The following is a 15,921-nucleotide window of genomic DNA, read 5'->3' as shown; positions in this document are numbered from 1 at the left end:
ATCGAAAATTGTCAGAAATGCCCATATAGGCTTCTTCACCCACCTTCGTAACTTCCTTTCTTGGCACAAGCCCAGTCTGGAGGATGTACGTGACCAGTTATAAACTAAATGCGTACACGTTACTGAAGAGCCTCTTTCTTTAGGCCAGATTAAATCAACTGAATACACACCAAGATGTGTGTATCTGGGACTACTGATAAAGGATTTTACAGTAGAATCCAGAAACTAGATTAACTCAGCAAATCTTTATTGACTATCCAGGATGCCATCACGCTGCTTAGTCTGATTAAATGTTTACGTGTTTTGATATTTAACAACAAAGAAGCCATACAGGAGATTCAGTCATTTAACAAATACCTGAGCTCCTACTCTGGGCCAGACTGGATCCTGGAGATGCAAAGCCTAAACAAGAAGGCAGAAACAACAAAAGAAGGAGTTTGTCTTTCCTCCTCTAGAGGACTGAGAGCCATTTAAGATTTTTAAGGAGAAGAGTATCTTATAAGGTTTTAGAAAAATAATTCTGAAGCATGGTGGATATTGGACTGGATGTGGGGATACTATCTAATTAGGGGGCTGTAAAAATAGTCCAGACAGGAGGTGGAGAGAGAGCCCAAACTAACGTAGTGGCAGCGAAGATAGTGAAGCAGAGGTGGACTTGAAACTAGCTAGATATAATGAACAAGACTTGGTTACTAAGAGGATGAGGGAAAATAAGTGAAGGATGACTGAGTTTTCCAGTTAGGGTGACTAGATAGTAATAGCAGTAACTATAGGAAGAGTAGCTAATAGTGAGGATGAAAGAGAGTACTAAAAAGGTGTCATTTTAATAGCTGCACAGTTAGGAATGCATATGGCTGCGAATTAAAAAACATTATATTGCAATGGCTTAAAGAAGCGTCTCTTTAGTCACCTAAGTCTGCAGGTAGTTGGTTATCGTTCGTTCAACAGCTCAAGAACAGGAGAGCCACAATTTCTGTGATTCTCCTGACATTTCTCACATGGTTGCAAGGTGGTTGCAGCAGTTTTACTCTTTACACCCCGTTGTTCAAGGCAGGAGGATAGGGAAAGGAGTGGCTTCAGCCACCTTTTTCTTTTTCTTTTTTTCCAGGAAAGTAAAAGCTTTCTCAGGATAATACTCCATACCCTCAACTCAGCTGACTCTCACATACATCTCATTTTCTAGAACTGTTTTTCAGCCAACTATAGCTGTGAGGACTTAGTTTTTCCAAGCTCTAGCAAAAGGCTATTTGGGTCAGACAAATAGCAGTCTGCTACTTGGTTAATACTTAAAGCATCACTTTTTAACATTTAAAACACTGTGGGCTGGTAGCCTGGATTGAAGTTTCTAGAGTTTCAAAGAAGCCAATCTTTTTGGTGTTTTATCTTAACTGGGAAAAGAACAGGTTGAAAATGTATCCTCAAATATTTGTAATTGTTTACCATTCCTTCTCTCCTCAAAGTTGCCATCCCCTTAAAAATCCTCAGAGGGAACTGGAACAATCAGGAAGAAGCACCTGCTGCAGTCAGAGGAGGCTGACTCCTTGCAGCTGCTGTGGTAGAACAACTATAGGGTGCTTGGCATTATGAGCATCAACACCACCTTGACTTCTTTACAGATTTCACCTCTTAGCTTGGAAGCGGAACAATCACAGCTAGTTTGAGGGTCCAGTTTAGGGAGATCATAAATCAGTATTTTCTAGCTATTATACTATTTTTTTTTTACAATGTAAAGTAGCTCCCATGTGATCTATATCCAAAATTAGGCACATGACATTGTTTTAAGCATTCCTCTTTAGTTAATAAGGCATTTTCTTTCAATTAAGTGCCAATGGCCATGAAACAATCCTTCTAAGACTTCATTTTAAACATTGTCATGATTCTAGAAAGAAAACAGAAATGATTTCCTGGGGAAATAAAGAGGCAACTACACATTTTCTAAAGTTGAATCTTTGCTTAACCATTTCTGATGTTACACATCATAATCATTTAAGATATTAAGATAATTAAAATATTCTTAATGTTAATTTTAACGTATTTAAAAACCTTGGATTTGGGGGAGGAAGTTACCAGGCCATCTGTGAGGGGGGACAGTGCACAATCCACAGTTGATTGAATCTGCAGGTGTGGAATTGCAGATAGGGAGGGCCCACTATAAAGTACATGTACTTAGAGAAGGGTCAGTGCCCCTAACCCTCATGTTGTCCAAGGGTCAACTGTATACCCTCTCCATCTTGCTTCCCTGTATTATATACAGAGAAAATCTAGTTAAAATGGACATCATTATTACCGGGTAGCACAAGGGAGTTCTTTATGGTAACAGAACATTTCTGTATCTTGATTCTGGTATAATTATAAACATATACATATGATAAAGTTTAATAGAACTACATATAACACCTACCAAAAAATAAGTGCATATAAAAGGTGATGAAATCTGAGTAAGGCCTATAGTCTAATTAATTGCACTGTGCCAATGTCAGTCTCCTAGTTTTGATAATGTACTATAGTTATATAAGACGTTACCACTGTAGGAAGTTGGGTGATGGGTACACAAGGAACTCTCTGTACTATTTCTGCAACTTCTGAGTCTATAATTATTTCAAGATAAGAAGTTTTAGAAAGTGGATATCATTTATTCAACAAAGATTTGCTTTAGTACCCTACGATACAGAGATAAAAGACTCATAGAGGAATAGGAATGTTGGAGGAAAAGACCCAAGCAAATTAACAGTAGGATAAATTCTGTGAAAGCAATATGTTATAAGAGTACATAAGAGTACATAAGAAAAACAAGAAGCTCAAGAAAGTTTTTTCAGAAAAAGTAGAGCAGGGTAGGCAGAAAAAGAAGGGGACCAGCAGAGGAACATAGCAGGGATCAAGGATAGAGGTTCAAACAAACGGGCTGGTGGGTTTCACTATTAAGTTTTCATTGTACACAGTATTTTTAACTCACAGCCCTTCTGATGGTTATAATTAAATGTTTTTATAATGTAAGCTCCATGAATGCAGAAACCCCTTTCATATCTTGTTGACTCTCCAATGCTTTACACAGTGAGTGTCTAGGCACTCATAAATATTTGTTGGGTGAGCAAGGTCATTAGCCATGACTAGAACATGGAGTATTTGTGGGGGAATGACAGGGTATCTGGAGAGGAAAGCAAGAGGTAGATACAGATCATGAAGCTGCTTATAGGTTAAGTTTGGACTCTATCCTAAAGTTAATGGGGACCTAGCAGTGGAATCAGTTTTGTGTTGTAGAAAGACAGTATGAAGAGTAAGTAGTAGAGTAGAAGCAAAAAGTAGCAGTGTCCCAAAAAGTCAAAATGCAACCTGAGTAGTTTGTGTGTTAGCAGAGGAAAGCAAGCTAGGCTGTTAGTAACTGCAGGTCTCACTCAAGGGATAGTATGTCTACCAGCCTCTGAGTGTCTGAGGTCTTTGTTGTACACCAATAATAATAAAAACAAAACAAAATCTAACTCTTGGTGGGTACTTATTATGTACTAGGCACTTTATATCAACTCATTTAATCCTTACAACAACTATATGAGTTTGCTGCTATTGTCCCCACTTTACAGTTAAAGTGACTAAGGCACAAAGAAGTTAAGTAACTCACTCTAGATCACACTACTAATAAATTAGCAGAGCCAGGATTAAAATCTAGGCTGCCTGGCTCCAGTGTCTATGATTTTAACTACTCTGTTTTACTGCTTTCTTTTCTCCTAGCCAACTGCTTCCGTGTATCACTTCAAATCTTAGGAACTACCATATTATCTCAGTAACATGGTTTAAATAGTATGAGCAGGAAGGAAAAGGAGGTGATTTTTCTTCTCCCTTCTCTTGGATTAACAGATAGGAAAAATATTTCCCAGAATCTTCAGCAAAGTTCCTCTTATATTGATACCTTCTTGCCCAGGATAATGAGATTCCTGTAGTTGGTTTTCAGACATTGATAGGGCTAGAGGGGGAAAAGACCCACTTTCCCTGAACACATTGCTTTTCTTTATCTGGACAAAATTGTGGTTCTCCCAGCAAGGAAGAAGTGGGTGAGACCACTAGTAAAACTAGCAACAATGCCTGCTACAAAGACAATCAATCCACGAGACCAACATGGTAAACGAGAGTATACTTCAGGAAGAGCACTGGACTGGGTTTTATCAACTCGCCATTCAGTAGCTACATCTTCCTGGCAAGTTATTTAACCTCTCTAAGCCTATATCCTCATATGATAAATGGGCATACTATACCTTAAGATTGTATAAGGATTCAAGACAATATAAGTAAAGTGCCTAGCACACAGTAGTCATTTAATAACTAACAGTAGGGCTTCCCTGGTGGTGCAGTGGTTAAGAATCCGCCTGCCAATTCAGGGGACACGGGTTCGAGCCCTGGTCCGGGAAGATCCCGCATGCCGCAGAGCAACTAAGCCCGTGCACCACAACTACTGAGTCTGCGCTCTAGAGCCCACGAGCCACAACTACTGAGCCCACGTGCCACAACTACTGAGCCCGCGTGCCACAATTACTGAGCCCGTGTGCCACAACTACTGAAGCCCGCACACCTAGAGCCCATGCTCCACAACAAGAGAAGCCACTGCGATGAGAAGCCCGCGCGCCGCAACAAAGAGTAGCCCTCACTTGCCACAACTAGAGAAAGCCCGTGTGCAGCAACAAAGACCCAACACAGCCAAAAATAAATAAATTAAATTAATAAATAAATAACAGTAATTAAAATTATGTTCTTTTCCACATGTTAAACAGAGAATTACTATACTCTCCAGCAATTCCACTCCTAGGTATATACCCACAAGAACCGAAAGCAGGGACTCAAGCATATATTTGTACACGCATGTACATAATAGTACAATAGCCAAAAGGTAGGAACAAATGTCCATCAATAGACACATGGAGAAACAAAATGTGATATATACATTGGAATATTATTGCAATGGGAATATAATATTATTCAGCCTTTAAAAAGAAGAAAACACATGCTACATTGTGGATAAACCTTGAAGACATTATGCTGAGCAAAATAAGCTAGGCATCAAAGGATAAACATTATATGATTCCACTTATATGAGGTACATAGAGTAGTCAAATTCATAGAGACAAAGGTAGAACGGTAGTTGTCAGGGGCTGGTGGGAGGGGAGAATGAGGAGTTCCTGTTTAGTGGATACAGAATTTCTGTTTGGGGATGATGAAAAAGTTCTGAGTACAGATAGTGGTGATGCTTGCACAACACTGTGAATGTACTTAATGCTACTGTATGCTTAAAATGATAATTTTTCTGTATATTTTACCAAAAAAAAAGGTTAAAACAAAACAAAACAGCAACAAGAAAACACTGGAAAGAGGCCTGGCTTTGTCACTTACTAGATCTGTGATCTAAAGCAAATTACCTAATCTACCCAAGCCTCAGTTTTCTCATCTATAGATTGGGAAAAATAATAATAGTACCTACTTCCTAGGTCTATTGTGATGTTAAAATGAGATAACTTTGTCTTACGCTTAATTCATCTTGGCTTCAAAAGTACTGCAATTCTAAAAGCCATGAAAGTCCTTAGTACTTTATCTAGCAAAACTGCTACTGTCACACTGTCAGAAAATGTGCATTTTTAATAGTTGGCTGGATTGTATGGTAGGAATATGTTTAGTTTTGTAAGGAACTGCCACACTCTCTTCCAAAGCAGCTATACCATTTTACATTCCCACCAGCAATGAGTAAGAGTTCCTATTGCTCTACATCCTCACTAGCCTTTGGTGTTGTCAGTGTTCAGGATTTTGGCCATTCCAATAGGTGTGTAGTTGTATCTCACTGTTGTTTTAATTTGCATTTCCCTAGTGATATAATGATGTGGAGCATCTCTTCACATGTTTACTTGCCATCTGTATATCTTCTTTGGTGAGGTATCCGTTAAGGTCTGTGATCTCTTTTCAAATTGAGGTGTTGGTTTCCTTAGGGTTGAGTTTTAAGAGTTCGTTGTATATTTTGGATAACAGTCCTTTATCGGATATGTCTTTTGCAAATATTTTCTCCCAGTCTGTGGCTTGTCTTTTCATTCACTTGACAGTATCTTTCCCAGAGTTTTTAATTTTTAATGAAGTCCAGTTTATCAATTCTTTCTTACATGGATTATGCCACTGGAATTGTCACTAAAAAGTCATCACCATACCCACGGTCATTGTGGTTTTCTCTTCTGTTATCCTCTAGGAGTTTTATAGTTCTGCATCATTTTACATTTAGATCTATGATCCATTTTGAGTTAATTTTTGTGAAGGGTGTACGGTCTGTGTATAGATTCTTCTTTTTTTTTTTTTTTTGCATGTGGACGTCCCATAGTTCCAGCATCATTTGTTGAAAATACTATCTTTGCTCCATTGTATTGCCTTTGCTCCTTTGTCAAAGATCAGTTGACTATGTTTATGTTGGTCTATTTGTGGGCTCTCTATTAGATTACATTGTTTGTTTTGTCTATTCTTTTGCCAGTACCACATTGTCTTTATTACCATAGCTTTACAGTAAATCTTGAAGTTGGGTAGTGTCAGTCCTCTAACTTTGTTGTTCTCCTTCAATATTGAGTCAACTGTTCTAAGTCTGCCTGTCCATATAGGCTTTAGAATCAGTTTCTAGATAGCCATGAAATAACTTGCTGGGATTTTGATTGGGATTGCACTGGATCTAGAAATCAAGTTTGGGAGAACTGACATCTTGAAAAGATTGAGTCTTCCTATCCATGAACATATCTCCATTAACTTAGTTCTTTGATATCTTTCATCAGTTTTGTAGTTTTTCTCATAGATCTTATACATATTTTGTCAGATTTATACTTAAATATGTCATTCTTAGAGGGTGCTTGTATAATGTGTCTTTTATTTCAAATTGAAAATTTTCATTGCTGGTAAATGTGAAAGTGATTGATTCTTGAATAATAACCTTGTATCTTGCAACCTTGCTATAATTGCGTGTTAAGTTCCATGAGTTTTCTTACCCATTCTTTTGGATTTTCTACATGGAAGATCATGTATTCTGCAGACAAAGACAGTTTTATTTCTTTTTTCCCAATTAGTATACCTTTATTATCATTTTCTTATTTTATTGCATTAGCTAGGACTTCCAGTATGATGTTGAAAAGCAGTGCTACTTGCCTTGTAGCAGATATTAGTGGGAAGCCTTCAAGTTTCTCACCATTAAATATAATGTTACACATGAACTTGAGAAGAATGTATATTCTGCTACTGTTGAATAAAGTAGTCTATAGATGTCCATTTTATCCAGGGGATTGATGGTGTTGTTGAGTTCATCTGTATCCTTACTGATCTTCTGTCTGCTGGATTTGCTCATTTCTGATAGAGGGGCACTGAAGTCTCCAATTACAATAGTGGATTCATCTATTTCTCCTTGCATTTCTATCAGTTTTTGCCTCACTTAGTTTGACACTTTGTTGTTAGGCACATACATGTTAAGGATTATTATGTCTTCTTTGAAAACTGACATTTTTATCATTATGACATACCCCTCTTTATTTCCTGATCACTTTCCTTGCTCTGAAATCTTCTCTGTCTGAAATAAATATGACTACTCCCACTTTCTTTCTTTTTTTAACAAATTTATTTATTTATTTATTGGCTGTGTTGGGTCTTTGTTGCTGCATGTGGCCTTTCTCTAGTTGTGGTGAGCAGGGGCTACTCTTCATTGCGGTGTGTGGGCTTCTCATTGTGGTGGCTTCTCTTGTTGTGGAGCATGGGCTCTAGGCACACAGGCTTCAGTAGTTGTGGCGTGAGGGCTCAGTAGTTGTGGCTTGAGGGCTCTAGAACTCAGGCTCAGTAGTTGTGGCACATAGGCTTAGCTGCTCCACAGCATGTGGGATCTTCCTGGACCAGGGCTCAAACCTGTGTCCCCTGCATTGGCAGGTGGATTCTTTTTTTTAATTAATTAATTTATTTATTTATTTATTTTTGGCTGTGTTGGGTCTTCATTGCTGTGTGCAGGCTTTCTTTAGTTGCGTCGAGCGGGGGCTACTCTTTGTTGTGGTGCACAGGCTTCTCATCACAGCGGCTTCTCTTGTTGCAAAGCACAGGCTCTAGGCGTGTGGGCTTCAGTAGTTGTGGCACTTGGGCTTAGTAGTCGTGGCATGCAGGCTCTAGAGCACAGGCTCAGTAGTTGTGGCGCACGGGCTTAGTTGCTCCACGGCATGTGGGATCTTCCTGGACCAGGGCTTGAACCTGTGTCCCCTGTGTTGGCAGGCAGATTCTTAACCACTGCACCACCAGGGAAGCCCTGGCAGGCAGATTCTTAACCACTGCACCACCAGGAAAGTTCCCTCCCATTTTCTTTTGATTAGTCCTAGTATGGTACATCTTTCTCCATCCATTTACTTTTGGTCCCCATGTGTCCTAATATTTAAAGTCAATTTCTTGTTGAATCTTATTTTTTGATCCATTATGTCAATCTGCATCTTTTATTTCGTGCATTGAGATCACTGACATCCAAACTGATTACCCATTATAGTTAAATTAATATCTACCATATACATTACTGTTTTCTACTTCTTGCCCTTTTTCTTTGTCCCCATTTTTGTCTTCCACTGTTTTCTGCCTCTTGTGGTTCTTACTGACCATATTAAATGATTCTGTTTTTTCTTAGCCTATCAGTTGTACTTCTGCTTTTGCTCTTTTTAGTGTTTGCCCTAGAGATTGCTATATACATTTACAACAAATCCAAGTCCACTTTCAAATAACACTATACTGATTCCACCAATAGTATGAGTACCTTACTAATTCCTAATTCCTACTTCCTGACCTATTTATCATTACTATCATTCAATTACAGGTAAGCATATATAAACATATATATACACAAAAGCATACATAATTGAATACACTATTGCTATTATTATTATTATTATTATTATTTTTTTTTTTTTGCTGTATGCGGGCCTCTCACTGTTGTGGCCTCTCCCGTTGCGGAGCACAGGCTCCGGACGCGCAGGCTCAGTGGCCATGGCTCACGGGCCTAGCCGCTCCGTGGCATGTGGGATCTTCCCAGACCGGGGCACGAACCCGTGTCCCCTGCATCGGCAGGCGGACTCTCAACCACTGCGCCACCAGGGAAGCCCCGCTATTATTATTTTGAGTAAACTTTTATCTGTCAGATTAGGAATAAGAAAAATAAAGTTTTTATTTTACCTTCACATATTCCTTCTGTAATGATCTTTTCTTTATAGGTCAGATCTGAGTTTCTGACCTATATCATTTTTCTTCTCTCTAAAGACTTCTTTTAACATTTCTTGCAAGGCAGGTCCACTGGCAACAAATTTCCTCAATTTTTGTTTGTCTGAGAAAGTCTTTATTTCTCCTTCACATTTGAAAGATAATTTCACAGGGTACAGATTTCTAGGTTGGTGGATTGGTTTTTTTCTCTCAACATTTTAAGTATTCATTCCATTGTCTTCTTGCTTGCATGGTTTCTAAGAAAAAGTTAGATGTAATTCTTATCTTTGCTCATCTATAAGTAAAAGTGTTTTTCTCCTCTGACTTCTTTCAGGATTTTTTCCTTTAGCTTGCATTTTCTATAGTTAGAAAATGATATGCCTAGGTGTAGGCTTTTTTTTTTTTTTTTTTTTTCTGTATTGATCATGCTCGGTGTTATCTGAGCTTCCTGGATCTGTGGTTTAGTGTCTGACATTAATTTGGGGGAAATTCTCAGTCATTATTGCTTCATATGTTGCTTCTGTTCTTTTCTCTTTCTTCTCCTCCTGGTATTCCAATTATGTTTATGTTTCACCTTTTACAGTTTTCCCAATTTTTAAGTATTTTGTTCTGCTGTTTTCAGTCTTTTTTCAATTTTTGAAGTTTTTAATTCTGTTATTATATTCTCATATTCTCCAGCTCAGAGATTTTCTTCAGCTGTGTCCAGTCTACTAATGAGTTCATCAAAGGCATTCTTCATGTTGTTATGTTTTTGATCTCCAGCATTTCTCTTTGATTCTTTATTAGAATTTTCATCTCTCTGCTTACATTAGCCATCTGTTCTTGCATGCTGTCTACTTTATCTATTAGAGCCCTTAGAATATTAATCACAGTTGTTTCAAAATCCAGGTCTAATAATTCCAACATCTTTGCCACATATGAGTCAGATTTTGATACCTCTTCTGTACCTTCAAACTGTGGTCTTTGCCCTTTAATGTATGTTGTAATTTCTTTCTAGATAGCTGGACATAATGCACTGGGTAAAGTACATTATGGGTACTGGCTGAAGAACTGCTGTAAATTGGCTTTTAGCAATGTAGTGGTACGGTACGGGGTCAGGGCAAGTGTTCTATATTCCTACGATTATGTCTCAGTCTTTTAGTGAGCTTAAATCTCTGATTGTGAACTTCACACATGTCTCTCTGTCCCACCTCCCAACCCTTAGGTGGGACAGGACAGCTAGAGTGTGTATAGTGGGAACTTTCCTTCCCAGAAGTAGTTTAGGTTCTGATAAAACCCCAGAAGGATAGGCTCTGAACAGTTTCTCTTGAGGGCAGAGCTTGTTAAGAAGAACAGAATGATCTGGCATATTTTAAAATGGTTCCTTTTCTGATACCCCTGCTGAAAGCACTCTGGGATTATTCCCCAATATGTACCATGAGAAAACTGTAGAGCTCCAGGAGGTAAAACTCATAAAAGTGTGGGGGCTCCACCAATGACTGAGCTTACCTGGAGTTTTTATTTCTCAGACTTGTCAAAACTGAGCCTCCAGCAATTTGTCAATTACAGTTCAGGTTTCCCTACTGAGTGCTAGTTCCCATACAGGTTGCTGCTCTTGAGCTTCTCCAGTAAATTGTGATTCTCTGTATTTGCCTGTCCTAGAAACAGCCATTTCTCCAAGCTCTGATTCCTTTGAGTGGAGAATGGCATTTAGAAACCAAGATTTGAGGGCTAGGTGTGCTCCTTGTCCCTAAGGTATTATTTCTTTAGGCCCTCTCAGCAAACAGAACCAGAAAACAGATGTAAGCACATACATACACACACACATATATATATGTACATACTTACATGTATATACACTCATTTATATCAACATATATACATACATGCTATCCCTATCTATCTATATCTATCTATATACATGCCATGAGTTCACACTAACATCTCTGATTCCAATCCAACAATAGTGGATTCATTCCCCCTTTCCATATTTTTAACTCTCTCCTCTACTAGTGAAAAATCTGTCTCATGATGGGAGATTTCAAACACGTGTAACTCAGTAAATTATACATCAAGTAGACCAAAAATTAATAAGGGTACAGAGAAATTGAACAGAAAAATATTGGATCTAAAGGATATTTATAAATAAGGAACATCTAATAATTAGTGGATAAAACTTCTTTTCAAGTTTACTATAATCATTTACAAAATATGAATACTTACAAGGCTATAAGACAAGTCCAAACAAATACCAAATTATTGGTAACTTACAAATCATGTATTTTGACCAAAATGCAATATAATTGGAAATCATTAATAAAACATAAACCAAAATAATCTGATGTTTGTAAATTGAAAAACCTAGCTCTTAGTAATTCAAGGATCATGACAGAAAGCATATTGTAATTAGAAAAAGGAGCAGAGTGGAAATTAGAAAATTTTAGAAATAAATGACTATGAGACTGCTTCTCAACAAAACTTGTGAAACACAACTAAAGAAGTATTTAGAAGGAAATTTATAGCTTTAAACATATATATACGTATAAGGAATAAAAATTAAATTAATTAGGTAAATGTCCAACTCATAAGCTAGAAAAGCAAACAACAGAGGAAACCCAAAGACATTTAAGAATAGAAATAAAAGAACCGTAATTATTACATAGGAAATAAAGGAGAGGAACAACAACAAAACAGTTGGTTCTTTGATCAGAATAATGAAATGGATATAGTTTTGAGCACATTGATCAGGAAAGAATATAGAGGACAAAGAACATTAAATATCAAAATGGGAACATATTTACAGATATCACAAGCACTTTTAAAAAATCAAAAATTATAAAAAGTTTTATGCCTATAAACTGGGAAACTCAGACAAAAAGGGCAAATTCCTAGAAAAATTCAAGTCATCAAAACCAAATCAAGAAATGGAAAAACCAAACAGACTTATAAACATTAGATAAACTGCATCAGTAGCCATGTCTACCTACAAAACAAAATACACAACATACTCTTTCAGGGAAGTTCTATCAAACCTTCAAGGAATAAGTAGATAATCCTTGTCTTATGCAAATTGCTCTAGAGAACAGAAAAAAATGGCAAGTTATCTAGCTTATTTTATGAGGCTAGGATATCTTGAAACCAAGAAAAGACAATATGAGAATTAAAAATTATAAAACAATTCCACTTATAGTCTTAGATTCCAAAATTCTAAATAAAATACCAGCAAATGGAATCCTGCAATGTATATTAAAATATATCAAGACCAAGTTGAGTGTATTCTAGGAATATAAGGATTGTTTAATGAGAGAAAAATTTAGTAAGGAACCTGCTTTATTAGCAAGATGAAGAAAGAGGAAAAAATATGATTATTTCAAAGATGCAGGAAACCACTTGCTAAAACTTAACATTCATTCAAAATTTTAAAACTTCTCAGCCAATGTGGAATAACAGACCCTACTAACTTGCTAAAGAGTATCTTGAAAATAACCTACAATAATTCTTTATAGTGTATCATTAGAAATTAAGTACAGGACAATGCTATCTGCTATCAGTGTTCTAAATTGAATATCGTGCTGAAGGTCTTAGAAGATGAAGACAAATAAGAGAAATGAGAAGATATTCATTGAAAAGGAAGAAACAAAACTTCATTATTGGGACATCCCTGGTGGTGCAGTGGTTAAAAATCCGCCTGCCAAGGCAGGGGACACAGGTTCGAGCCCTGGTCTGGGAAGATCCACATGCCGCGGAGCAACTAAGGTCATGTGCCACAACAACTGAGCCTGTGCTGTAGAGCCCACATGCCACAACTACTGAAGCCCGCGCGCCTAGAGCCCGTGCTCCACAACAAGAGAAGCCACCGCAATGAGAAGACTGCACACCGCAACAAAGAGTAGCCCCCGCTCACTGCAACTAGAGAAAGCCCGCGCGCAGCGAAGAAGATCCAACGCAGCCAAAACTAAATAAATATATATTTTTAAAAGAACTTCATTATTTGTAGATGATTTGAGTGTTCACACAGAAAATCTAGTCAAATCCACAAAAAATTGAAATTAAAGAGTTCAGCAAAGTTGCTGGAATATAAAATCAATATGTAAATATCAATATTATTCCTATATACCACCAACACAGTTAGAAAGTGTAGTTTAAATAAATCATTTTCAATAGCAAGAAAAACTATAACTCTAAAAGATATTTATAAAAGAAATTATAAATTAGAACATTATATTTAAGATTTATCCATGGAGACAGATGTGATTCTAGTTCATTCATTTAACTCCTATGTAGTTTCCCATAATTTATCTATACTACAACTTATTTATTCATTCTCTTGTTTCATGGATATTTAAGTGGTTTTCGTTTTTTATATATATTAAAAGCAATGCTATGGTAACAAACATTTTTAATAAACAGCTCCTTGTGTGTATATACAAGGTTTTTTCCCTAGGATATTTCGAGAGGTAGAATTGCTGGTTCATGGGGGTATGACACATTTTCAACTTTTTCAGATACTGTCAACTTGCTCTCCAAAGTGATTTTTACCAATTTACACTCTCAGGAGTAATGTATACATGTTCCTGTCACTCCACTTCCTCCTTAACCCTTGGTGTTGTCAGACTCATTTTTTCCCCAATATGTTAGCTGTGAATGGCATCTCATTGCAAATACCACAAGAATGAAGGCTCCTTAGGAATTACAATTTTGTTTTTCTTCCGTTTCCTTAGGGCTAAAATTGTGCTGGTACCATTATAGGGACTCAAATTTTGTAAACGGAATGAGTAAATGAAGGATCATTAGTGAGGCTGAAGGAGGTTTTTAGGTGTGGAAAGCAAGACTATCACTACATTTGTGTTTAAAACTTCTATCTGAGATCAGCATGTCAATTGAGGGGGAAGTAGAAACTACTCTGCTTTAATGGGAGACGAAGACTGTCAAACTGTCAAAATGAGAGTGACACTGACCACACAAACAGTAGAAAAGGCACTGGGTCTGGGAATTCAAAGACCTCACCCCACTCCCCTGCCAACTAGTAGGACTGCAACTTAATATATGTGGACAGATTATTTAACCTTCCTGAATCTCAGATATCCTCATCTTAAAATAGAGATGATAATAATAAAAACCATTTGGAATTCTGAGCAGAGAACACACAGTTTACTAGCTGGACCTTAATGCAAAAATAGCAACCACCATCTAACCTCAGACACCCCACCCAACACAAAATGCCTCAGTTGGCACAAAAACATCCTTACCTCAGTGGTCTAGTTGGCATCTATGGACCAGGTAGTACCACTATGTTTCATTCTTGACATCTTCCAGCACTGCCTCAAAGTTCCCAGTTAGCTGGCATTTCTGGGACACTTTCATTCCAGTTCTTCTCCCTGCTGACCTACCTACTAACTCTCCCAGCCACTGCAACCTGGAAGCCCTGTTTGGCTAAGCACAAGCCACCATATCCCTCACCCTATTCACTGAATAGTCATTGAAACCTGTTCCCTCATAAGGAGGTTCTTCATTCTCCCACTCTCCACGCACTCCAGGGCTGACATGGCCACTAGCATGTGGCAGATCCAAGTTTTCTGGGGACTGAAGATTATAAAATTTGGGGAACTCTCTTTAGGAAAAACATCACATTATGAATACAAACATCTTGTGATGTTTCTCTCTCTCACCTTGCTGGTCACTCTGCCACATTCACTGAGGACATGGGAACCTCTAAATGACTACCATACGAAAGAGGTGAAATGAAGCAGGGCGCAGCGGGGCCCTCCCGGGTACAAAAGCCTTCCTGTGTCTGTCATTTCTCGTTTACAGAAAATGGTTTAAGTCTCCTAGATTTTCCCTGAATCCCAAAGAGCAGATTCAAACAGTTACTCACTGGAGAAGTGAGGGAACGCAGAAACAAAAGAAAAGCAAGCCCAACATAACCTTTTCCATGATTGTTAGCTTAAACTAATGCCTTGATTCATGACCCCAAACTGTCGAGATAATGTCCTGTGGCTTCAACCAGCTGGCCCCAAGCGGACTTAAAATTGATGACACCTGGAGGGTCAATTAAGAACTGAAGCTCCTGAACCATCATGAAGGCTCTAAGTACAGAATAAAATGTCTCAACGATTGCTTTTGCTCTCTCCTAGAAAGAAGTTAAGGGATCACAAAACCACGATTTACTAGTTTGCTTTGCAGGAACACACAGATCAGTCACAGTCACCAACGACACATCAAGTCACAGGCAGCCAGGAAGTCTGCAGTTGAGGTCTTATCAGGAAGCTGAAATCACAAAGAACCTTTACCTCTGCTGTCTTTAAAAACCTTGCACCCCAGCCAGCCAGCCAGCAAGATGGATTTGAGATGAGTCTAGGTCTCCCATCTTTTGGGTTGGTGCCTCTTCAACAAATACTGTAAACCTTTCTTTGCTCCAAACTCCGATGTTTCAGTTTGTTTGCCCTCACTGTGTGTCTGGCACACAAACTTGAGTTCAGCAACAGAGGGGGTGACTCAAACAAAACCCCAGCCTCCCAGATCTTTTCCTTTCTCAGTGCAAATGACCTTCATGCCCACAGGACTTCAGCAAACCAATGGCCACCCCGTGGACCTTGTTACAACTTACAACTGCTCCAACTCTGAAAGCAGAAATTTCAGATTTCCATTCTCGGACCACGAACGCCCTCCTCTAGCTCTTTCATTCTCAAGTATAAGACCTCCGTTACTCCTTCTTAACTTGATCAGTTCCTC

At 38.1% G+C, this 15,921-nt stretch overlaps 1 protein-coding gene across 3 annotated transcripts in view; it reads right to left on the bottom strand.

The window, feature by feature from the left end:
- LOC117201351 (retinitis pigmentosa 9 protein-like) overlaps positions 1-15,921 on the bottom strand; it is a 207,397-nt gene that overhangs the window by 163,728 nt on the left and 27,748 nt on the right. The gene's annotated exons all lie outside the window — the stretch shown is intronic.

This window comes from Orcinus orca, chromosome 9, assembly GCF_937001465.1.
Source record: "Orcinus orca chromosome 9, mOrcOrc1.1, whole genome shotgun sequence".
Taxonomy (NCBI): Eukaryota; Metazoa; Chordata; class Mammalia; order Artiodactyla; family Delphinidae; genus Orcinus; species Orcinus orca.
The sequence above is the reverse complement of the archived record's forward strand: the minus strand, read 5'-3'. Positions and strand labels throughout refer to the sequence as shown.